Source organism: Monomorium pharaonis, chromosome 10, assembly GCF_013373865.1.
Source record: "Monomorium pharaonis isolate MP-MQ-018 chromosome 10, ASM1337386v2, whole genome shotgun sequence".
Taxonomy (NCBI): Eukaryota; Metazoa; Arthropoda; class Insecta; order Hymenoptera; family Formicidae; genus Monomorium; species Monomorium pharaonis.
In genome coordinates, this window is record NC_050476.1 from 12,098,116 (window position 1) to 12,125,772 (window position 27,657).

The 27,657-nt window shown below is 34.5% G+C and overlaps 1 protein-coding gene across 4 annotated transcripts in view; it reads right to left on the reverse strand.

Annotated features, from left to right (window-relative positions):
- Positions 1–20,542, reverse strand: part of LOC105839008 (general transcription factor IIH subunit 1) — a 90,288-nt gene extending 69,746 nt beyond the window's left edge. Inside the window, exons 1-3 of one of the 4 annotated variants that reach the window (XM_036292936.1) lie at positions 20,532–20,542; positions 15,267–15,271; positions 4,948–5,013 (exon numbers count right to left, since the gene is read on the reverse strand). The gene's annotated coding sequence lies outside the window, so the exon portion shown is untranslated. Of the gene's footprint in view, positions 1–3,466; positions 3,622–4,050; positions 5,048–15,266; positions 15,272–20,531 lie in introns of those variants that run through there. The other 3 variants (XM_036292938.1, XM_036292937.1, XM_036292939.1) reach the window with 3 other exon arrangements.
- Positions 20,543–27,657: the final 7,115 nt, after the last annotated feature.

Genomic DNA, 27,657 nt, shown 5'->3' on the forward strand with positions numbered 1-27,657 from the left:
TGAATTTCGAAAAACAAGAAGCGCGCAAAAGTTTATTTTATGAGGGTGTGTTAATGTATAACGCATTACCACCCGAAGTTAAACATTGTAATCGTTTAGAAATGTTTAAACGAATAAGAGTTTGTTTTTAATGATGTAGCATAAAATTGTATATATATGTATTGAAAATAGCTGAGAAAGCTAATAAAAGATCAATCAATCAATCAATCAATCAATCAATCAATCAATCAATCAATCAATCAATCAATCAATCAATCAATCAATCAATCAATCAATCAATCAATCAATCAATCAATCAATCAATCAATCAATCTCTCTCTCTCTCCCCCTCTCTCTCCCCCTCTCTCCCTCAACTTAACAATAACACTTTCCAGCACAATAATTATAATTTACTTACATGTGTAAATAACTTACTTTACATCACTTTTCTTATTTTTTCTTCTTTTTTATAACTACTTCTAATTATCTCTCTCTCTCTTTTTCCTTACTCATTCACTCTTTTTTTTCTACTCTTCTACTTTAAATTCAAATAGAGTGGTTTTTTCTTCTCTTTCTTTTAATATGATAACTAAAAATAAACCATAACACAAAGTATTAACGTATCTCAGAATACTTATTTCCATAAAAAAATGAAAATGTTGTGTAATATACTGATTATATAACGCATAGTGTTATACTAATCTTCAAATTAGCCACAACTGTATTTTTCTTCACGATGTAATCCACAATGTAATAGGCATATTGTAAAAATAAATTAAAATATAATCAGAAAAGAAACCAAAACCAATATAACTTTGTTTTGTCATTTTAATTCAATCTCAGTCTCAATCTTTAATTTGATATGATATGAACTTCAAATATGTCTTAAGAATCTTCATATATATTATAAAGAAAAATGAGATACCTGTCACTACAAAATGAGTGAAATCACAACAAAATTATCTTTAAAAAAATATATATATAAAGAAGCGCTAAATATACGCGCGCAAGAAACGCCCTCAAAAATCTATTTTTGTACAAAATAATCTTAATTTGGCACTATAAATGTACGAAATTTTAATAAAATTCTCTTTTTTCCCCAAAACAACAAAAAGTTAATTTTTTCTACAAAAGTAATGATACGAAGAAAATGCGCCAACTATGAAAATGGATGTTTATACAAACTAAAACATCAACTTTTACAAATAATTATTTGTACAAATATTACAAATAAATATTTTAATACAAATTTTACTACAAAAACTTGGCGCCGCTAAACCGAATAACTTACTTTAATACAAAATCGGTTTTTTACAATTTAACTTATATACAAAGATAATAATAATCTAAAATTACAATTTTTTGCAATCGAAATAGTAATGGCGTTATATAAATATAACATTATACATGCGAGTGAGTGAGTGAGTGAGCGAGGCGAAGCGAGGGGAGGGGAGGGAGGGGGAGGGGGGAGGGGGTAGGGAGGGAGGGAGGGGAGGGAGGGGGGAGTGGTGGGGGATGGGATGGAGGGGGGGGGCCGACACGAGATCGAGAGAGCTAGTCTCAGAGCGAGTAGCTTCGAGAGAGATCTATCGCGCTCCAGATTCTATCGAATCTTAGAGAGATCTCGCGAGCGAGCGGCTCGCTCGACGCGATTCGCGACTCGATCTATCGCGCTAGCTCCTCTCGCGCTCTGCCTCGTCCATCTCTCTCTATCTCTCTCTCAGCTTCTTTCTCTCCTCATCTCTCTTCTCGCCGCTCTCTCTCTTCTCCCGTCCGCGTCCACGTACGCACGCATGCACGCATAAGAGATTGATATTTAAAAATCGCTTCCTTATAATGAAGTTGTACACTAAACACACACACACACACACACACACACACACACACACACACACCACGAGCACATACATATTTAGATACATGCAAAAGAAAAAGAAAGAGCTAGTAAATTATTCGGTTTAGCGGCGTCAAGTTTTTATAGTAAAATATTTATTTGTATTAAAATATTTATTTGTAATATTTGTACAAATAAGTATTTGTAAAAGTAGATGTTCTAGTTCGTATGAACATCCATTTTCATAGATGGCGCATTTTCTTCATATTATTACTTTTGTAGGGAAAATATATTTTTTGTTCTTTTTGGGAAAAGATAATTTTATTAAAAATTTATACATTTGTAGTGCCAAATTAAAATTATTTTGTACAAAAATATATTTTTGATGGCGTTTCTTGCGCACGTATACTTGGCACTTTTTATACCTTTTTTTAAAAAGGTATATTTTTTAGATAAAAATTATTTCTAATTTTTAGCATATCTGTTTGCTACTTGTTTTATATTTTTATTCTATATTTGTTCTAGAAAACAATTTTTATGTTAACAATATACAATCAGTATTTTTACAGATTGTACAATAATCTGGAGAAATACTGATTATAGGAAAATAAAAATTTTTTCAAATAAAAAAGAGAACATACACCATAGTAATCAGTTGTCTCACACTTTCAACATTCACTGAAAGTCATCTTAACAAATAGATAGATAACAAAGACAAAAAATTGTAAATCAATTTTTTCATAAATACTTAAAAATTATTAAAAACTTTTAACTGTAATTAGTGGAAGGATAGAAACAACATGTATAAAGTATATTAAAATCAGAGGGCTAATCTTGATCATTCCCTTGTTAGGAGGAATTCTATACATAAAACTATACAAATTTACAAAGTTAAAGGAAAATTGAAAGAAAGAGCATATTTACCAAATTAATGATTAATTTAACTCATCAATCTAAAATCAGCTTACTTTTTTAAAAGACATAGGCTGGTATTTGAGTCTTATTTTAAGATCCGTCTCAAGCAATGTTTAATACGACTATGATTGGTTGATGACATCTTAAGGCAGTACTTAAGACAATCTTAAATGTAAGACCAAATACTAGCCATTGCATTTAGAAAAAAAAGCTTTTACAACTACTTATTGTAAAATTCTATAATACAATTAATTCTTGCCTTAATTATTATACCCAAATGTTGCATTTATATTATATTCTTATAAACTATTCATATGAAAAAGTTTCACAATAGTTACAAAACTGCTTTTTCCATAGAATGTATCCAATTACATTTCATTATTTATATTACACTTACTTTTACATTAGATACTACATTAACAATAGTATATTAATCTTAAAAAATTGTAAAAATTTTTTTACATAATGCAAAGTCTACAATGGCAGTAGTAGTAAGATTGTCAGTAAAAACTGACAAATTATAGTTAAGTGTGAGAAGAATAATTGAATATAATCGGTCAATTCTTAGGCTTGGTCTACAATAGCTGAAGTAAGCATGGAGTAAGAAAACTATGTGTGAAAGGATTAATCCAGTGTAAGAAAGCTGCATAAGGGCGTAAGCGAAATAAATTATTTTCATTTCATCTTACTCCTACTCCTTTTCTTAACGCTCAGTCAATCACAGCAGAAGGAAATTACCTTACTCTTACTTCTTACTCCTTGTTTACTCCATGTATTGTAGACCAGTGGCTTTTAGCTGCACTGGTGCAACAAGGGGCCTGTTCACATTACTTCCACTTTTCGCACTTGACATCTTCGCTTTCTTTTCCTCCAGTGCTCGAGCATATATTTATCTAGTTTAAAGTACAAAAAATTTTGGGGATTTTAAGCAACACGAACAAACCTAAGTTAAAGTGAGACAAATTTTTTTTTTTTCCATTTTAACTTATTCTATCAGTATAGCAGTGCAGCTAAAAAGAACAGGCCATAAGCCTTATGGTTCACGGCTTACAACCTTACTACTACTGCTATTGTAAACCCTGCATAATGCAGGGGGGGGGGGTCTACAATCGTAGCAGGAGTAATGGAGTAGAAGTAAAAAGAAATATGAAATGAGATTTGCCCATTTCGTTTACTCCCAGTTTTTAATTGGTCAATTGTTACTCTTACTCTTTACTCCATTACTCCTGCTGCCATTGTAGACCCCACATAAGATTTATAACTGACAGTAAAGAAAGCGAACAGTTTGATCTGATTGACGCAGATGATAAATAAATTCTTACAAAAATTATAGAATAGAAAACGCGAGATGCAGCCGCGTATATGACGCGCAATCGTTCCATCCAATCACTCCGTCGACATTGACCTGGTTTACACCGTACGTTTAGTCCGCGACTCATACACAATATTCGACCCAACTCGATAGTTCACAACCATATAAACACTCGCAAACTTGTTTGGGTCAGGCCACTTTTTGACGATCCCTGACCCATCTTAGGCCACACAACATAACGCGTGTAAAGTTTATTAGTTTATTAATAGCCTACTTTATTTTGGAAAGGGGGGTATTTTGTGTGCCTTCAGCTTACTTCTCGTATTTGTGGCTATTTAGACACTCTTTCTCGTATATTTACTGATTGCTCGGGTTTATATTGTTCTACCAGTCTGTTTGATAAAGTGCCATAATATTTTCATGACATCTATTTTGGGTTTTAGCCTACCCCCCCCTTTTTTTTTTTAATAATATTTAACGTGCCGTCAACCGAACTTTCGTTGTAAATTATTTGACACCTTTTTAGCCTACTTTAAGTCGGGCTATAGGTTAGGGCATAAGTCAGGTCGCGCGGTGTAAACTAGGCCATTTTCGATAAATCACTCCGAATTTCTTTGCAAAAAAAAATGTATGGAAATTGGAGACCGTTGATCGAAACAAGAAGTCGTTTTAAATGTTGAGAAAACAATTTGAACAACAACGATTTATCGCCGAGACGGTACTAAACTCTCCTTACTCGTCCTGCAACAGCGCAACGTGCAAGTACGAGAAAGAAAGAAATAGGCCTTGGGTCTTTCGACTCATGTCGCTACCGCTAAGAAAATCGATTTTCTATGTATTTTTAGAAAGAGAGACAAGTCTTTCCTGTTTGCAATGAGCAAAATATGTTATAAAAACCCATATTTACCAGAGACAGATCGCCAAAAGTCACAAAACAATGTAAAGATCCACCGAATGATACGGCCATGTACACACAAAACCACTTCGACGACCAGTGCTAAAGGCCCTCACACATGAATTGACATAACCGTAACAGTAAAGGGCCATCTACAATTGAGTGTTTTAGGGTGACGTCCCATGGGCCTAGTTTACATCGTGCATTTGATACGCGTATCAAGTAGTGAATTTAAGCTGATCAGCCAATGATTAAACACATTCACTAGTTATTTACTATTTGATACGCGTATCAAATGCACGATGTAAACTAGGCCATGGCGCGTATTACGATACGCGCGTATCAGGCGTATTAAATTTCGACCAATGACAGACGATCCGCCGTTTTTGATACGTTGACGATCCGCGGAAATTCAGGGTGCGGTCCCATGAAGCGGATTATGCGGAAGCGGAACGAGCGGATCACCAATCGCGGGATCATTCTGATAGAACTCTTTTAAAGATTCCGTCGAAACGGTTCTGTGATTGGTGATCCGCTCGTTCCGTTTCCGCGTATCCGCTTCATGGGACATAAGAGACATACTACTAGTTTACACCGAGCACTTGATACGTGTATCAAATAGTAAATAACTAGTGAATGTGTTTAATCATTGGCTGATTAGCTTAAATTCACTACTTGATACGCGTAGCCAAGTGCTCGGTGTAAATTCTGTTAATGGAGGGACCTTGATGCATCGCGACGCGCGCGGGGCAGAATCGACAGAGAGGTGGATATATTCTGTCTTTTTTTGTGTGGGAACAGGTTCATAATTATACAATCTGAGGCTCGATTCTCGAACTCGTACGAAAAAAAATTGCTTACAAAGATAACACTGTGTATTCATTAAGTGGTACATAATTTAGAATCTAAAAGATGCATGCCAATCAATGAATACACAGTATTACTTTCGTATGTAAAAATTTTTTGTACTAATTGTAACAGCCCGAGACCCGAGTAGGCACCAATGGTCTGTTCTTTCTAGCTGCACTGTTGCACTGGTGCAATAAGTTAGAATGAGAAAAAATATACTTGTCTTACTTTAACTTATTGCACCAGTGCAACAGTGCAGCTAGAAAGAACAGACCACAAGTAGGTAAGCTCGTACCTGTCGTATGTGCGCTTCTTGGTCTGTTCTTTTTTGCTGCACTGCTGCACTGGTGCAATAAGTTAGCATGAGAAAAAATATATTTGTCTCACTTTAACTTATTGCACCAGTGCATCAGTGCAGCTAAAAAAAACAGGCCATCTTTCCTTTGGTCTGTTCTTTCTAGCTGCACTGTTTCACTGGTGCAATAAGTTAAAGTAAGACAAGTATATTTTTTCTCATTCTAACTTATTGCAACAGTGCAGCTAGAAAGAACAGACCACTTCTAGAAAACGGAGGGAAGTCCAACAAAAGAGACAGAATATATGAGAATATCATGTCTCTGTCGATTGTCTCCGCGCGGACTCCGGCATATAGCAATGGCCCCTCCATTAATACAAGCTCTATGGTCAAGCGTCAGCGTGAAAAGGCACCTTTATGGCTCCAGCAGCTTTATGCCCGATTTCTTCACGTCTAGTTATCTTGCAGTTAAAATTATCCAGGAGATAACCTACCAGATCCATGAACGTGATTGGTTAAACTTTGTATTCTTGCATTTAGGCCGGTATTCATAGTCAAATCTTATTTCAAGATCGTCTCAAGCAATGTCTTAAGATGCTAATACGGCTCTGTGATTGGTTGATGGCATCTTAAGACAGTACTTAAGATGAACTTAAATATAAGATTCGACTATGAATACCGGCCTTACAATCAAAATAAACTGCCATCGAAAACGTCATATCCGATATCCGGTTTTATCCCAAGACGGCACATCTGTGAATCATTGTTATAGGCCGGAATTCATAGTCGAATCTTATTCAAGTTCTAGCTTAAGCACGATCTTGAGACGTCAATGCTGTTATTTCATTGGTTAAGTAAGTCTCAAGTCGGCTCGAAGCTAGACTTAAGACAATGCTTGAGCTTAAGATCGGTCTATGAATCTCGTCCATAGTATCTCTAGTGATAGCGAGTTCCACGAACAGCTATAGCGTAGCAATACCAAACGCAGTTGCGCAGTTGATTAGCCACTGTTAGCAATATTAACAAAATGTTTTTATATATATATTAATAATTATCCCAGTGAACACAGTAATATAGTAGCAATGTAACAGCAATGTAACCGAATATAACAGGTTACGTTACTCTGAAATTACACGTAACTTACATGTAAGTTACAATTTCCGATTCAGCAATATAACATGTTATAATTACATGTTATCTAACCGTCACACAACAGTTACAAAGAAAAATAAAATAAAATAAAAATTTCATTTTTTTTAAATTATTTTTATTAACAACACATACTAAATTTAGGACAAATTTTTATTAATTAAATTTAAATTATGTTATTTTTTATTTTATTCTTACTTGCCGCTGCTAGGTTTGAACCCGGGACCTTAGGATGACGAACCTTGTACTCTACCTGCTACGCCAATTTGACTCATCAATATGGGTACTTGTTATTGTCTACATATAGCTATATATGTTATAAACTGACGCAATTATATTATTTTTTATAAAAGCAATTAAATTTTGCAAAACATATTAAAAATAAATAGCATTAATTTATTTACTTATTAATTTTATTGTTAAATTTATCTTTTTCCATAACCTTAATAATTTAATGGAAATTGCGATCTATTTAGCACTAATCTTTGAAGCGTTCAAACGATTAATTAGATGGTTAACTATATAGATCGTAATTCTAAGAAAAATTGAATACCCACATAAAAATTGGCATCCAGTGGATGTCCAATGGACGTCCATTAAACCTCCATAGATCCATGGGACGTCTATGTCCATGGTGGAAGTCAGATGGACGTCCATTAGAGGTCTAGTAAACTTCCTTAGCTCCATTGGAGGTTTACCTCCATGGCGGAAGTCAGATAGACGTCCATTAGAGATCCAGTAAACTTCCATGGCTCCATTGAAGGTGTACCTCCATGGCGGAAGTTAGATAGACGTCCATTAAAGATCCAGTAAACGTCCATAGCTCCATTGGAGGTTTACCTTCATGGTGGAAGTTAGGTAGACATCCATTAGGGATCTATTAAACATCCATAGCTCCGTTGGATGTTTTCTTCTATGGTGGAAGTTAGATGGACGTCTATTAGGGATCCACTAAACTTCCATAGCTCTATCCCCTACAGCATGAAATATTGCTGCAACGTTGCAGAAATATTATTTTGCAAGATTGGAATATTGCAGAAAATATTACTGCAATATTGCAGCAATATTTCTATGTCCGCTCCAAAACAATATTGTGCAATATTTCTGCAATATTTCAGCAATATTCTCCGTAAGATTTCTGTAATATTTCAGCAATATTGCTGCAATATTTCTTGTAAGATTGCTGTAATATTTCTGAAACGTTAATGCGCAATATGAAGGAAATGTTGCAGGTAATTAAATTAATCAATTAATATGTAAGATGTGTATTATACAAAAAACGGGAAATGAATTTATTGTCATACCGTTACGGCACAATAATTTAAAAAATTAATAATTAAAAAAGTAATTAATTAAATTAACATACACCAACGGATATCGAATATTGTTCCATTCTAGATTTAGGTAAGCATTAAAATGAAGCAAGTCCAGAAAATGCCCATCCTGATCAATTTATACGCTAGAATTACACATGCATGTATGGTTCACACATGTTTAATTAATGTATTATATATATAAGTCAGAGTGAACATCTTTTGGACTTGCTTCACTCAATCTAGTATGGAACGCAACGCTGTCGTGATTACAGAATTTGTTGTACATCTATATATGTATCTTTTAGCTCTAATCTTACATAAAAATTTAAAATAAAAATATCCTGCTCTATTTTTTTATTTGTCCCTTAAAACTATGTAAAATATTACTTATTGTTAGTTCTAGATTAAGAAATACGGATTGTAGGGAAATAAATTTTGCAAGGTTGCAATATAATATTGCCACAATATTGTGCAATATCTGTTAGGAAATATTACATTTGTAATATTGCTACAATATTGCACAACATCTGCTAAGAAATATTACATTTGTAATATTGCTGCAATATTGTGCAACATTTGCTAGAGAATATTATATTTGTAATATTGCTACAATATTTCTGCAATATTGGTTATATTATGCACTATTGCAATATTTCTGCAACGTTGCAGCAATATTTCATGCTGTACGGGATGGAACATTATTTCCACGATGGAAGTTAGACAGACGTCCATTAAGGATCCATTAAACTTCCATAGCTTTATGGAACATTTACTTCCATGATGGAAGTTAGATAGACGTCCATTAGGTATCCATTAAACTTCCATAGCTGTATGGAACATTTATTTTCATGGTAGAAGTTACCCAGACAACACGCTTGTCAAAATGAAAACTTTAAGAGAACTTTTTTAAGAAAACATTTAAATATCGAGGAAATAATGTCCAAATGGTAACATTTATCAGAGACGTCTACTAAGAGAGGTCTTTGAGATATCTCATGGAAGAATTTCATTTAAGTTTCTTAAAAATGTTATTCTTATGATATCACAGCTAAATGATATCAGCTTAATGTCTCATAAAAGATATTACAATGCTGTCCGATTTTTGAACCGTCCACGCGCGTTGTAGTTGACTCAGAAATCAGACAACACTATAACATTCTGAATGAGAGATCCATTTGATATTTAAAAAAATTATCATAAAGATAATGTTTCCAAAAATAACGGTTTGTCTACAATTACTGCGCACAAAAAATGCACAAAATTTATCATGTACTGAACAAAAACAGAATAATAAATGTACTATTCAATTTTTCTTAAAATATATGATCTATATAGTTAAAACCATTTAATTAACCATTTGAACGCTTCAAAGTATTAATGCTAAATAGATCGCAACTTCCATCAAATTATTAAGGTTATGGAAAAAGATAAATTTAACAATGAAATTAATAAGTAAATAAATTAATGCTATTTATTTCTAATATGTTTTGCAAAATTTAATTGCTTTTATAAAAAATAATATAATGGCGTCAGTTTATAACATATAGGTACCCAGGTAGCAAGGTGACGTCTAATTGACGGCATTTTTTGGTCATTTTATGACAAACCAGACGTCATAATGTCGAGATAAAATGACGTCTAAATGTCGTAAAACTGACGTACATTTGTCTCATCTTAACGACGTCATATATTGACGTCAAAAATACGTCATTATTTTCATATTATTGACGTCATTTTCAAGAAGCTAGTATCGTACATTTGACGGTATTTTATTGTTATTTTTATGACAAAACATAGGTTTTTAGATTACATTTAATAAAGACGACATTTTAACGTCATTTTTATGACTATCCCAGGTAGTAAAAGCCGTTATTTTGACGTTTTAGAAAATATTTCGGGTACATGTCCTATATATGCAGTACTTGCATTATGAAAATATCGAAATAACATAATTATAATGTAAAAAAAAATCTACGTTGTTTCTCAACACGCATCACGACCCACCACACCATAGTTACATTTGGAATTGCCTAACTTCCGCGGTTACCCATCCAACTCTGAACCGCCGTCGACGTTGCTTGACTTCGAAGATCGTACACTACCTAGCCCTTTGTGATGATCCATGAACACTTGATGATCATAAATACATATTTGTTATAGATCAGTTCAATAGATGCGAGAAACATGAAACTTGTAGTTAACTAATATTTTTATAAATAAATATAAATTTACAGTTTTTTTCCTGATTTTTACATATGCAAAATAACATGTGGAATAACTTATAGAAATATGTTTTTGCTCTGTTCTTTTGATAAAGCTAAATTATACCTCAGACAAAACGCAATATTTACAAAATATTTATAAAATATTTATAATATTTATTTAAATAATTTATAAATATTTATCCAAATATTTTATAAATATTTTTGTGGTCTTAGATTTAACAAATCATAAAGATTTATCATAAATATTATAAAAATATTTATAAATATTTACATAATATTACTTATACAAATCTTTATCTTTTATTTACCATAAATATTATATAAAATATTTAATCTATATTTTAATATGTTGAATAAAGATTTTTTTCTTCGTATATATAAAATATGTGTAAAATATTTATATAATATTTTGAAAAAATAAATATTAATAAATATTAATAAATATTTATCATAAATATTATGTGCTGCCTGGGATGATTCTAAAATATTGATAGTATTAATTATATAAAATATTATATTAATTTTAATAATGTTGTTTATTAACCAATCTTTAAATAATGATAGTTATAGGTAGCAAGGTGTCGTCCACTAGACCTCAATAATTTGTCATTTGAGGTCAAATCGTCAATTATTACAAAGAATTATAGTTAACGTCAGTAATTAGTCACTAATAAAATCTTATTAATACGTCGTAAAATGATCAATTAACTGACGTTATTAATTAGTCAAGAATATGACGTCGGAAATACGTTGTAGAATGGATAAATGACTGACGTAATTAATAGGTCAAAAAATGACGTTACTATTACGTCTTAATTTGGTAACATGACGTCTGCGACCTTAAATGACGAATTATTGACGTCGTATTAACGTCACCTTGCTACCTGGGTATATGTAGACAATAACAAGTACCCATATCGATGAGTCAAATTGGCATAGCAGATAGAATACAAGGTTTGTAATTCTAAGGTCCCGGGTTCAAAACCTACCAGAGGCAAGTAAGAATAAAATAAAATAATATAATTTAAATTTAATTAATTAATAAAAATTTGTCCTAAATTTAGTATGTACTGTTGATAAAAATAATTTAAAAGAAATAAAATTTTTATTTTAAATTTTTATTTTGTCAATCATCTATCGAGGCTCTATGAAGCCTCTATTAATGATCCACAAAACATCCGTCAGTCATCCATCGAGGCTCCGTGAAGCCTCTATTAATGATCCACACAACGTCTAATAGACCTCTTTGACGACCTCTAATAGAGGTCTAATAGACGTCCACAATGCGGAACTGTGGATTTCTAATAGCTCTATATTGGACGTCTAATGGACGTCCACTGGAAGTTTAAACTTCCACGGCAGACGTCCATTAAACGTCTACTGGAGGTTTTATTTCTATGTGGGTAGTATACATTTATTATTCTGTTTTTGTTCAGTACATGATGAATTTCGATTTTGTGCATTTTTTGTGCACAGTAATTGTAGACAAACCGTTATTTTTGAAAACATTATCTTTATAATAATTTTTTTTATTATCAAATAGATCTGTCATTTAGGATGTAATAGTGTTGTCTGATTTCTGAGTTACCTACGACGCATCGTTCCGTAATAACATTGATACGAACGTGTTATGTTACGATTATACAATTTTTGTTGAATAACTGTAACGCCAAAACGATGTATCCCAGTGAACACAGTAATATAGCAGCAGTGTAACAGCAATGTAACCAAATATAACAGATTACGTTACTCTGAAATTACACGTAACTTACATGTAAGTTACAATTTCCGACTCAGCAATATAACATGTTATAATGACATGTTATCTAACCGTTACACAACAGTTACAAGGAAAAATGAAATAAAATAAAAATTTTATTTTTTAAAAATTATTTTTATCAACAGCACATACTAAATTTAGAATAAATTTTTATCAATTAATTAAATTTAAATTACGTTATTTTTTATTTTATTCTTACTTGCCGCTGCTAGGTTTGAACCCGGGACCTTAGGGTGACGAACCTTGTACTCTACCTGCTACGCCAATTTGACTCATCGATATGGGTACTTTTTATTGTCTACATATACCTATATGTTATAAACTGACGCAACTATATTATTTTTTATAAAAATAAATAGCATTAATTTATTTATCTATTAATTTCATTGTTAAATTTATCTTTTTCCATAACCTTAATAATTTGATGGAAATTACGATCTATTTAGCACTAATCTTTGAAGCGTTCAAATGATTAATTAGATGGTTAACTATATAGATCGTAATTCTAAGAAAAATTGAATAGTATACATTTATTATTCTGTTTTTGTTCAGCACATGATGAGTTTAGATTTTGTGCATTTTTTGTGCGCAGTAATTGTAGACAAACCGTTATTTTTGAAAACATTATTTTTATAATAATTTTTTTTATTATCAAATACATCATTCAGGATGTTATAATGTTGTCTGATTTCTGAGTCAACTACGACGCATCGTTCCGTAATAACATTGATACGAACGTGTTATGTTACGATTATACAATTTTTGTTGAATAACTGTAACGCTAAAACGATGTATAACAGCTATATCACTTGCGTATAACAAATATTACGTAACAGGTTATTTCCATGTCATATAGCACCTACATATCACAAGAATAACAAAGTTAAATTACTTGTAACTTCCATGTTATATTGCCGCTATAAAATCCCCTACAGCATGAAATATTGCTGCAACGTTGCAGAAATATTATTTTGCAAGATTGGAATATTGCAGAAAATATTGCTGCAATATTCCTATGTCCGCTCCAAAACAATATTGTGCAATATGTCTGCAATATTTCTGCAATATTCCCCGTAAGATTTCTGTAATATTTCAGCAATATTGCTGCAATATTTCTTGTAGGATTGCTGTAATATTTATGAAACGTTAATGCGCAATATGAAGGAAATGTTGCAGGTGGTTAAATTAATCAAATAATATGTAAGATGTGTATTATACGAAAAACGGAAAATGAATTTATTGTCATACCGTTACGGCACAATAATTAAAAAAATTATTAATTAAAAAAGTAATTAATTAAATTAACATACACCAACGGATATCGAATATCGTTCCATTCTAGATTTAAGTAAGTATTAAAATAAAGCAAGTCCAGAAAATGCCCATCCTGATCAATTTATACGCTAGAATTACACATGCATGTATGGTTCACACATGTTTAATTAATGTATTATATATATAAGTCAGAGTGAACATCTTCTGGACTTGCTTCACTCAATCTAGTATGGGACGCAACGCTGTCGTGATTACAGAATTTGTTGCACATCTATGTATCTTTTAGCTCTAATCTTACATAAAAATTTAAAATAAAAATATCCTGCTCTATTTTTTTATTTGTCCCTTAAAACTATGTAAAATATTACTTATTGTTAGTTCTAGATTAAGAAATACGGATTATACGGAAATAAATTTTGCACGGTTGCAATATAATATTGCCACAATATTGTGCAATATCTGTTAGGAAATATTACATTTGTAATATTGCTACAATATTGCACAACATCTGCTAAGAAATATTACATTTGTAATATTGCTGCAATATTGTGCAACATTTGCTAGGGAATATTATATTTGTAATATTGCTACAATATTTCTGCAATATTGGTTATATTATGCACTATTGCAATATTTCTGCAACGTTGCAGCAATATTTCATGCTGTAGGGGATGTGTTCACTGGGTTATGATCTTGAGACTGTAAAGATTATTGCGATGTATTATATAAAACATTATGCTAGTTACTTGCTAGTTTGAAGAAAAATGGCAAACGTGAGAATACCTCCTCATAGGCTGGTATTCATAGTCGAATCTTATTTAAAGATCATCTCAAGCAATGTCTTAAGATGCTAATACGGCTCTGTGATTGGTTGATGGCATCTTAAGACAGTACTTAAGATGATTTTAAATATAAGATCCGACTATGAATACCGGCACAGTTTAGCTATAACCAGTTACGACAGTACAGTCGGAACCTTTGATGTTTATGTTACCTAGTCACGTGACCATCCGCCATGTTTTGGATTGTAAGAAAGCGCGTTATTCGAAGATATAAAACAAAAAAAGATAGTAAAAATATTTCTTATGATTCGTGTCAAATTGTTATTAAAGAGATAAGTGAATAAATAAAAAAAATTACAGAAAAAGTTAAAAAAAGTTAAATTCTGAAATGAGGTTAAACAATAATAAATAAATGGATTTTTTGGAAAACAAAAAAATTTTATTCCTGCGTTCGTCCAGATATGTTTATACACATGACACAGGAAAATCCACCTTTACTAACTTTACTCATTATTATAATTTATTTCAAAATAAATGATTATGAAAAAAACACTGAAGATGATCTTCATTAATAATCTTTTTAAAATAATATCTAATTAATATCGCTTAATATCACTGAAAAATTATTCACACAATATAACCTCTAACACGCAATTATCACATGTCTATAGCTCATAGCTTCGTACCGCGTGGCTCGCCATGTCCGCCATATTTTAGATAGTACAGTTGACGCATGCGTCGTAAAATATTATACGAAGAATTTCGCTGACTGTCGTAACTGGTTATAGCTAAACTGTGATACCGGCCATAGACCTTATAGCTCTAGTTTACACCGAGCACTTGGTACGCGTATCAAATAGTAAATGGCCTAGTTTACATCGTGCATTTGATACGCGTATCAAATAGTAAATAACTAGTGAATGTATTTAACCATTGGCTGATCAGCTTAAATTCACTACTTGATACGCGTATCAAATGCACGATGTAAACTAGGCCAATAACTAGTGAATGTGTTTAATCATTGGCTGATCAGCTTAAATTCACTACTTGATACGCGTACCAAGTGCTCGATGTAAACTAGAGCATAGGCCGGTATTCATAGTCAAATCTTATTTCAAGATCGTCTCAAGCAATGTCTTAAGATGCTAATACGGCTCTGTGATTGGTTGATGGCATCTTAAGACAGTACTTAAGATGATCTTAAATATAAGATCCGACTATGAATACCGGCCATAGATTAGACTGGCAATACCAAGCGAAACCGTGTCCATACTTCTCTCTCTAAAGAATCCGGAAATATGTTTCGCGCATGCTTGCACATTGTGACGTCGTCTTAAAATTTTCTTTTTTTCTTTTTCCTTTTCTTTAAAAACTCAGCTATGTTCCTCTGTTTCAGGACTAAAGGAGTCAGATTCTCGCAAGGACGTCACTTCTCCTCTATATAACCTATTTTACTAACAGAACTAATCTTCCTTATAAGTAACGCACGTTAATGTATTCTATCTAAAAGAACAAACCTAAGAAATACGATCAAACTCGGATGACCACGTTCAGAAGGCAAAATAATAAATCCCTAGATACTATAATTTTGGACCTAATTCAAACTATTAAATATTATTGGATCTCGCTCTTATAATAACAAAAGGAGGGACTTCTCCATCAAAGAGAAGCCATTGGAACTTATTACTTCGGAACCTTGACTCTATACAGATTCTCACTAGAACCACTCCCTTGATGACTCATTTTAAACCTCTCGACAATCGACTATTCCTCCTTCTCCATTATCTTTCCAAATTCTTATGACCCAATAATAAATCTGCAATCTAAGACGATATTCCAATATGACGAAAAGTATAATAGTTATACTTTCGACATATTGAGACCAAGCACTCATGGCAATCTTGAACGACTTTGAAATACGCTAAAGTCATTATAAAATGACCTGAAAATATACAAAGTCGCTAACACGCTGAGGGTCTGTTGTAAGGAACTGCATACGTCGTTATGTAGATATTATACGACCTCGAACTTAAAAATACGAATTCAGAAGCTCAAAAATCCTTCTGGGAAGAAAGCGCTCAGAAGAGTAGATTGCAGCTCAAACTCAAGACCGCAATATCTCGAAATTCTCGAGACAATACATTCTCCTTTCATACCATACTCTATCTACCCTTGACGATACCCTCACCAATTCCTATTCCTTAAAACGTCTTATTAACGAGGACAACAAATTGCAAATACAAATTTATAGATTACAGATATCATTGTAATTTTGTTACGAATATTGATTATTATATTAGCATAATTATCAACATAATTCTGATAATGAATAAGCCTAATGAAATATAAAAGGTCATCCCAGATTAATCCATGGTTATTAACATACTATTATTAGTTACACAAAAGGGAACATTGTCCTTGGAAAGAATCTTGAAATAAGAATATTTAAAAATTAAAGATCATAATTCTTATAATAAAATTACTAAAATCATATTTCAAGACTACTGCAATAACAAAACTATAATCATCCGCAGAATTCAAGATTTCTAAGGAAATTAAGCATCGTTGCATGTGCAAATAATAATATGATTATAAGAGTTGATCTACATTCACCTTTTGTGTACTGTTAATGAATAGCACTACTAATCATTACTAACAAATATTAAATAATACTATTGTTAATCATTATTACAACCTTATATTATCGTTCCTATTATCAATACGTTACCGATTTTTATGAACACTATATTACTTATTATATTATCAATTCTTATATATTGTCAACTTTATATATTACCAATTGTTATACAGTACCGATTGTTATGAGTGACACACTCATAACGATAAGGTGTCAGTAACACGATGACGTAAGTCGGTCAGCTGCAGTCAGCATCGAGCGCATCGCGCGAGGTTTCGCGCAATCCGCTCGACAATTAGCGCAATGCTCCTTAGACAGCACTTGCTGTCTAAGCAATAATTTGGAATACTGACCGATTTACGCCCTCACGCAATCCTCCCCTTCTTTCGATCCAACTACCGAATTATCGGATATATAAACCGGCGAAAGAAGGTGAGGATCGGGTCAATTCGAAGTAGACAAACTAAGACTACACACGACACTCTGCTTTGCGGGGTCGTGTATCGCCGAGATAACTTATACTAAATATACAACCACGACACTCTGCGTTGCGGGGTCGTGGACAACAAGTTCCTAGACGCGACACTCTGCCTTGCGGGGTCGCGATCTAACTATTGTAACTGAATACAAGAATAAAAGTGTTCAAGACAAATAACGGTGTATGTGACGAAATACCTTCCTCGCGAGATCTCTGGCAGCGATCCCAAAATCGTACTCACAACGAGGGGTACAACAGTGGTGGCAGCGGTGGGGATTTGCACTGCCAAAAGGAAGATCCAAGAGGAACCAAGCGTCACCGAGCAATCAGCTGTACAGGCCAGGAAGCCAGCCACGCCGGAGCGTACATAGCGCGTCAGCGATAAGAGTAAAACTCGAGACGACGCCGAGACCTACCACGACAAGGCTCAGCTGATCGCCGCACCATGCAGCTCATCGTACTTATGTAAGTCCGACAAACATTAAATTGTAACGCGAAACAAGCGTAAGACGACATAAAATTGTAACACGAAATATCGGTTGACCCCCGGTAACTGCAATTACCGTAAAAGAAATAGCTAGGATAGCTGCTGTAATTCAAAGGCATACGCACTAGCACAACGCGACATACGCGATATTACAAAATAAGCCGTAACGCGAACTCAGCACGCACGCTTATAACCAAACGTAAATGTCCACCAAGTAAAACATTGACAATATGGACACACGTTCATTAACGGGGACAGACGTAGCGGGACGGTCGGCACGCTCTCCGTTACATGCGTCACCCCGCGTAATCCGGGAAGAACCCGAAGAAAAAGCACAAGAGCTTCAGGACTCACACGAGCAAAATGGAAATACACCGGCAACGCCACAAATAAATAGGCGACCGATATACCCCATGGAGAACATGCTCCATGAGCTATTAATTGAAATTCGCAAACTTCGTTCTCAACTTGGAAATCGAAACGAAGTCCACTCTCCGCCGAGGAAAATGGCCAGGAATACGCGACGCCTTACTAGCCACACGCTAGATCCTTCACATGGGCGATCGTTCAGAGATTTACGGCACCAGCACGGATCACACATCCAATATTCAAGCTTAAAAGAAGCACGAAATATAATCCCCGAGATTAATAAGACTTCGAGGGATTGGACAACTCAACATTATGAAACAATCGCAAAAGCAAGCGCAGAAGGAAAGGTCAAGGGACCTAATCCACGAACCAATGGACACAAGAAAGAGGTCCAAACTGAATCTCAGCAGAATAATTATAAACCGACTCCCCAATGCGTAAAGTGCGGGAAAACTGGTCACAATGAACGAGAATGTCGAAACAGTCGACATGCCAAACAGTTTAAATTACCGAGACCGAAAGGACGCTCTCGCGTAAATACATTAAACGCATACTGCGATTACTGCAAAAAATCCGGACATGCCCGGAACAAATGCTGGAAATTACACGGGCACCCCAAAAAAGAAGGTGACCCTTGGCCCAAAGAAAGAGCCAAAGACAATAAAAAGGCTGAAGCTAAAAATAGCAAACATAAGAATAAAGAAATTAAAAAGTCAAAATGCTCGGAATCAGCGAATAGCAACAGCGATGAGAGTTCGAGCGATGACTTGAGTTCGGCGCACACAGCCGCAGCGTATCAAGTTACGCATGTAAAGCGAGACGCACACAAAGACAGCGGACTTGACTTACAATTAGTCACGCTTCCAATACGAGAGACCAAATCAGGAAAAATCGACGCGTTATTCGATTCCGGAGCCACACTCTCGTTGATAAAAGTAAAAAATTTAAAAGGCGAAATCAAAATACGCCATGAAAAAATAGCTCTCGTCGGGATAACAGGCCACAAGGTCTACACAATAGGAAAAATACAGGCGACCATCGAGCTAGGCAAGCATAAGATAAAGCATCCAATGTACGTCGTAAAGGATGATATGCCATTAGAATATGATAAGACTCTCCGCCGCGGGAGATCTAAAAAACTAGACGCAAAATGGACGGGACCCTACGTAATCACTGAGAAACACTCAGACGCAAATTATACAATAAAAAAGGGCAGGACGTCAACACGTGTACACACAAATAGACTAAAACCGTTCATAGAAGCATAATGAAAAAGAAAGAAAGTAAAACCGAAACGAGGAGAATACCTCAAAAGAAGACAGAAACAAATTTTATAATAGGGCACCCAAAATTAAACATTCTATTTTGCGCATAATTCGTCATTTAAGTCAAAAGAAAATTTTTTTTTACGAAAGATTGTATATACGACATCCGACACCTTGTAATGTAATTATTGTAATTATTATTGTAATTATATATAGTTTATAAGCGTCGAAAAAACGAAAATTGTAAACAATCTGACGACGCGATATAACTATAAGCGAAAAAGCGAAAATTCAGAACCCTCATTTTCTTTTTATCAGGGGGGAGGGATGTTATGAGTGACACACTCATAACGATAAGGTGTCAGTAACACGATGACGTAAGTCGGTCAGCTGCAGTCAGCATCGAGCGCATCGCGCGAGGTTTCGCGCAATCCGCTCGACAATTAGCGCAATGCTCCTTAGACAGCACTTGCTGTCTAAGCAATAATTTGGAATACTGACCGATTTACGCCCTCACGCAATCCTCCCCTTCTTTCGATCCAACTACCGAATTATCGGATATATAAACCGGCGAAAGAAGGTGAGGATCGGGTCAATTCGAAGTAGACAAACTAAGACTACACACGACACTCTGCTTTGCGGGGTCGTGTATCGCCGAGATAACTTATACTAAATATACAACCACGACACTCTGCGTTGCGGGGTCGTGGACAACAAGTTCCTAGACGCGACACTCTGCCTTGCGGGGTCGCGATCTAACTATTGTAACTGAATACAAGAATAAAAGTGTTCAAGACAAATAACGGTGTATGTGACGAAATACCTTCCTCGCGAGATCTCTGGCAGCGATCCCAAAATCGTACTCACAACGAGGGGTACAACACGATGATATTATGTCGCTTTATATTAATTCTTATCGACTCGCTTATAATATGCATGCCCAATGTAATACAACTACCAGTAACACGTACTCTAGAGAACTACCTTATAAACTGATAAGGAAGGAATGAAACTCAGTCGCGCTCGCACATGAATGTGTACATATAAATATATGTATATCAGCATACTGAAAATTAACGAATTATTAAATAAACTATCTGAAAATTTCAATTTCCTAAAAATAATTTATAAACAAATAGAAAATCGCCAGGAATTATAACGTAATATCTCGATAACTTTGACTGCAAGTAGAATCGTAGCATTAGAAGCCGATGTTGTGAAGGCCTTGCCGAGAGTCACGTCTCGGGAGATGCGACATATGATATATGCTGGCACACTGACACATATATATATGTATACACATTCCAATCTCCGATCACCTGAAAATTAAATTCAAGACTTTTGCTTCACGAAAAAGAATATTGTTTTATAATTAAAAAAATATTTACATATTTTGTTTAATAACTTCCTTCAAACAAGAATATATATATATTTTTTTCTTTTTTTTACTACTCCTTTTATTTGTAATAATTTAACATATATTTGGACAAACATTAGAAATTTTGGCTTTATAAAACCAAATATATTATTTCAGAATTATTATGAAACTTTGTTGGGGAGAAACCGACCCCAGATAATAAGCAAACCAGATATCAGGTGAAGTAAATATTCTTGTTTGAAATATCTCTATCATCTCGAATAGATTAAGCATATGTAAGCGCAAAGCTTGTAGTAAGATTTAAAATTGTGGATAAACAAATAATAGTCACCAATACATAAACTTATAAACACTGAATATTTACAACGACAAATTAAACTAATCGACAAACAATAATTTAAAATCAATTTTGTAAACAGCTAGGTTAATCAATCGACCACTATACATATTCGCTCATGTTATAATACGATCGATCGTTTTGTTTTACTCTATTGCTATTCTTATTTTATTCTTATTGATAACTAGTAAACAATAATAAGTATTTTAAAATTCTTAAATAATTCTATGCCATTGCGCCAATCCACCGATAACTATGATTCATTCAAGAAAACGGAATAATCGAAATTGATTAACTCGATTGATTAACTTGCGACCGACCTACACCGTGAGTAGCGTACGTATCTACCACATGTATGTTCATTCACACCGATAATCACGCTCACTGATGTATCCTTGCGGCGCGTAAGGCGATAACTCGTTGGAGCTACCCGAGCATCCTGGGCGCCAATTGTTAACCGAATTGGAACCACCACTATACAAATCTAAAATGTAATTCACATAAAATATATAACCGAAAATTAATCGATAAATTAATAACTAAATTTAATTATAAATTTAGATTATGCATCCTTAAAATTAAAATTTTTCCGTTTAAATTACACCATGTAAATTTTCGATCGATTTAGATCGCGAATCCTGTTGGATCACCATTAGGGACGACCTATTTTTACACCATGCGACGAGGTCAGTTGTCACGTACACTTCAAAGAAAAGCCGCATTATGCATCCGACTAGCTAAGATAGCCATGGAGGGGTAAGGGAGGCTCGATCTATGTGCATCTAAGGGTATATAAACCCTGCAATTAAGACCGACACGCTTTTATGCCGTTTTGATTCGTGCGTGTACTTCGTGTGCATAGTCGTGTCTTGCAGAACAAAGTCTTAGAGCGAACCTGAAAGAACAACTTCGATCTTGAAGTCTTGAACCACCCCTGTTCCTCACTGCTATCTTGGTAAGTCCGTTAATACCGAATTATTGTACTACACTTCTCTTCTGCTTTTGTTCATGTAGCCTTATTATAATACCCTGTAACCCTATTTTATACATACAAAAGTATAATTAATAATACAATAAATAAATCTTGAAACTATAATCAATGATAATTATTTATCGTTCTGAGGAGCCTATACAGTGTCCTTAAACCGTACACTAAGCGACGCTCAGAGTCGAACTATAAAGTAGTCCTTTTGAGTTACCATCATAATTCCGCGTGTTTGCAACTCAGCCAGGTTTTTCCATCGAACCCTCTTTCACTAGGCCAATAGATTTCTCCTTTTCTCTGTCTCTCTTTCCCTCTCCCTTTTCTAAAGCTCACTATCGACATTCTTGCTTTTAAATCCTTAATTTTAAGAATTATTTTTAAGATTTCATACTCTATCTCTGGTGCGATAGTGGGTGAGCAAACGCTCATCTGCCGACGGCGAGGCTCCGCCACGCCCGAATATCGCCGCTTCCTTTCTCGTTTTAAGAATAATTTTAAGGTTTCATATTCTCTTTCTGGTGCGATAGTATAGGTGAACAAGCGTTCATCTGCCAATTGCGAGGCTCTGCCACGCATGTATATCGCCGCTTCCTTTTTAATTTTAAGAATTATTTTAAGTTTTTTTATTCTATCTCTGGTGCGATAGTGGGTGAGCAAGCGCTCATCTGCCGACGGCGAGGCTCAGCCACGCCCGAATATCGCCGCTTCCTTTCTCGTTTTACGAATTATTTTAAGATTTCATATTCTATCTTTTGTGCGATAGTAAATGAACAAGCGTTCGTTTAACAACTGCGAGGTTCTACCAAGCACGAACCCAGACAGCACATGTAGATTATGAGAACGATAATAGGATATTGCGAAAGTATATTGCAATATTCGTATAATATTAGAGATACGTTTGTGATATGGCGAGTATATACTCATAACGTACTATGTCCGCGTTGCCTTATCCCATAGAATTTCGCTGGCAGTTTATGAGAATATACCGAATATATCTTAAGAATGTTATACGTATGTCTAAAGTACCCATACAGCACGGGGAGCTCCCGGGGAGCTCCCGAGGAGCTCACAAAATTTTTCATAAGCTTCATTTAAGCTTCCAAAAGATTCGCACGCAGCTGCTATGTCCGCTTTTGAGAGCTCCTTGAGAGCTTCATTTGAGCTCGCAGGGAGTTTATAAATCATGTTTTAAGAGTTCCCTGCGAGCTTCAAAGTAATTCCCGGGAAATTTCTATATAAGCTTTCCGAGAGCTCTTATGTCCGCTTTTGGGAGCTCCCTGAGAGCTTAGATGAAACTATCAGGGAGCTTATATAAAAGCTTCACGGGAATTATTTTGAAGCTCGCAGGGAGTTCTTAAAACATTATTTCTGAACTCCCTGCGAGCTTAAATAAAGCTCTCAGGGAGTTCTTAAAAGCGGACATTGGAGCTGCCGGAAAAAATTTTATTTTTATATTTTCTCAATTTTCGGAAGCTCTCTCTGAGTTGCGAAGGCCCACGAACTCTCTTCGTGTAACAAAAACAATATATATTACACTTTGCTGCTAGTGAAGTACTAACTGCTAGGTAAGCCGTGAGTGATGGTTTTCTTTTATAAGCCTTTTGGAGTAAATTTTCTCACGAGAAGGAAGAGCGCCGTGCCTTCGCCTAGTGGCGATCTTGCGAACTACTCGCGGCTTATGACTATACATGCAGTACATTAATTTACCCGATATGTTCAATCTCTGGGAGTTTGTTTTGTCAAATTTTGTAAACTTTTTGAAAACTCAGCAAAACGAACTCCCTGGGAGCTTGTTTTGTCAAATTTTGTAAGATTCTCGGAAACTCAGCAAAACAAACTCCCTGGGAGCTTGTTTTGTCGAATTTTGTAAGCTTCTCGGAAACTCAGGAAAACGAACTCCCTGGGAGCTTGTTCTGTCAAATTTTGTAAGCTTCTCGGGAGCTCAGCAAAATGAACTCCCTGGGAGCTTAATCGGAGCTTTGTGCTGTATGGGTATATCTTCAGTATATTCACAATATGTCTACAGTATGTTCACATTATATGGGCTCATGCATAATGAGAGGAATAAGGAACAAGGAATTAAACATACAGAATTAGCAAGAAGAAATAAGAAGAGGAATTAATCATTTCGCACATCAGGAAGCTATCGCGAGAAATGAAGCGTAATATCTGTTGAATACGCTGGGGTGCTTTGGGAAATTATGCTCAGATAATTGTAGGTTATAACCTAAATAATATATGTATATATATATATATATATATATATATATATATATATATTATTATTATAGTTTACGTTACTATATTATATCTTATGTGCATACCAGAGTTATCTGGGCGTAATTCCTGAGAAAACCACGTTGTCCGTGAGTTCGTGTTCGCACGTTCACACCCTACACTTCACCACGTGTCTGCATCACACGGCAGACGAAAATGCGTAACGTTACAGATCATAGATAGCGTTGACATGATTCGCTTTTGATATTACGCGGATATTTTGGAAATATGTGATAGATATACATGAGATATATCATAGGATATTTTACGGATGTTTTGAGTATATTAGATATAATCTCAGTATATTCAGTAGGAGTTGCGAAGTTCAGTCGCTATATTCTAAGTTTATCTTGAGGATATATCAAAATGACATTCTACTGAGGCGTTATATGAATGTTTTACGTATATTCGGTATGATCACAGTACATTACGTATGAGAGTATAATATTCGTACGATATCTGGTGCTGTCTGGGAATGTCGTTGTTCCACATTAACTTTAAGAAATTACTAGTCAAGCCGCTCAATATTGATCTTAAGGCCACAACTTTCTTTCTCCCGCTTCCTTTTGTCTTTATCTCCTCTTTGCCCAAATAAATAAAAATGAAATAAACAAGATAGTTGCAAACACCATTTCCCCCAGATTTAATTTTCGAGCCGATACTCATAATTGTTTCCCTCTTTTCCTTATCAATGTAGATCGAATGGCTACAACATCCTTTAATTCGTCCAGGCCATTGACGCGAAGCGTCACCAAGTAAGGACTTAATTAATTAAGTTCCGAGCATATCAAAATATTTCCTTTCTTCCCTCAACAAAAAGGGTTGATGAAATTCATTCCCCTCAGTAGGCGCGCATCAAACCGCGTATCATCAAGGTCCTTAACAAGGGAAGAGCTTAAAGATTTCGACCGAGAAATCCAAGAGTTCCTCAATTTGGAATTGCCTCCTCCGCCAAACGAAGAGGTCGAAGAATCTCACACCTCGCCCCCTCCCACTAAACGATTGAAACTTGCTAACACTCCCGAATTTATACCCACGGATATCTACAGTTTTGAAGACAGTTTTTTCCCAAATTTAGATGAAATCCCTGATATAGAAGATCCGACCGTTCCTATAAACCTTTTGATATCCCCCATAGACAAACATTCCCGACCCTTAGACGATCCTCTTCCAGCTAACCCTACCAAACCCCGAACATTGACGTACCCCTTCAATCCGCAAATTTTTACCTTGGAGGAAATAGATGAGTACATCGAGGAACAACTGCTCGACGAAGAAGTGGAGAACATCTTGAGGAACGCGCCTCCATCAGGAAAATTTATATTCAGATAATCATTATTCGTCATCTTCTGTTGCAACTCTTAGCACCGCCATTATATTAAAACCCATATTATCAATTCATAATCTGGCCTTATTAGGGTTACATAATTGTCAATCTTCTGTTATAATTATTATTATCCAATCATTACCTCCTAATTATTGGTATCTATGATTCTCTACTAAAGCCACCATAATTGCTGATTTTGTTACGATTGTCATTATTGTTATTACTATTATTGTTTCCTTTTTCTAATGAACTCTCTTGTCATCATCACTATTTACTATTTCTCTAAGTTCTTGCAATTGCTAACTTTGTTACTATTATCATTACTGCTGTTCAATTATTATCTTATTATTATTATAGATTTACAATTTTATTATTATAGACTTTTATTATTATATACTAACTTGCGGTTACCATTATTATTATTATATTATCAAACAGTTATCTTATTGACACTATTATTGCTAGTTCTGTTGCAAGTATTATCATTACTATTTAATTGCAATATTATTATTATTATTGATTTACATTATTATTACTGAATTATCATTATTGAAGATACCAACTTTCAGTTGTTATTATTATTATTATTATTGCTATTTGATTATTATCTTCCCAGACAGCACCAGATATCGTACGAATATTATACTCTCATACGTAATGTACTGTGATCATACCGAATATACGTAAAACATTCATATAACGTCTCAATAGAATGTCATTTTGATATATCCTCAAGATAAACTTAGAATATAGCGACTGAACTTCGCAACTCCTACTGAATATACTGAGATTATATCTAATATACTCAAAACATCCGTAAAATATCCTATGATATATCTCATGTATATCTATCACATATTTCCAAAATATCCGCGTAATATCGAAAGTGAATCATGTCAACGCTATCTATGATCTGTAACGTTACGCATTTTCGTCTGCCGTGTGATGCAGACACGTGGTGAAGTGTAGGGTGTGAACGTGCGAACACGAACTCACGTGGTTTTCTCAGGAATTACGCCCAGATAACTCTGGTATGTACATAAGATATAATATAGTAACGTAAACTATAATAATATATATATATTGTATATATACATATATTATTTAGGTTATAACCTACAATTATCTGAGCATAATTTCCCAAAGCACCCCAGCGTATTCAACAGATATTACGCTTCATTTTTTGCGATAGCTTCCTGATGTGCGAAATGATTAATTCCTCTTCTTATTTCTTCTTGCTAATTCTGTATGTTTAATTCCTTGTTCCTTATTCCTCTCATTATGCATGAGCCCATATAATGTGAACATACTGTAGACATATTGTGAATATACTGAAGATATACTTTAGACATACGTATAACATTCTTAAGATATATTCGGTATATTCTCATAAACTGCCAGCGAAATTCTATGGGATAAGGCAACGCGGACATAGTACGTTATGAGTATATACTCGCCATATCACAGACGTATCTCTAATATTATACGAATATTGCAATATACTTTCGCA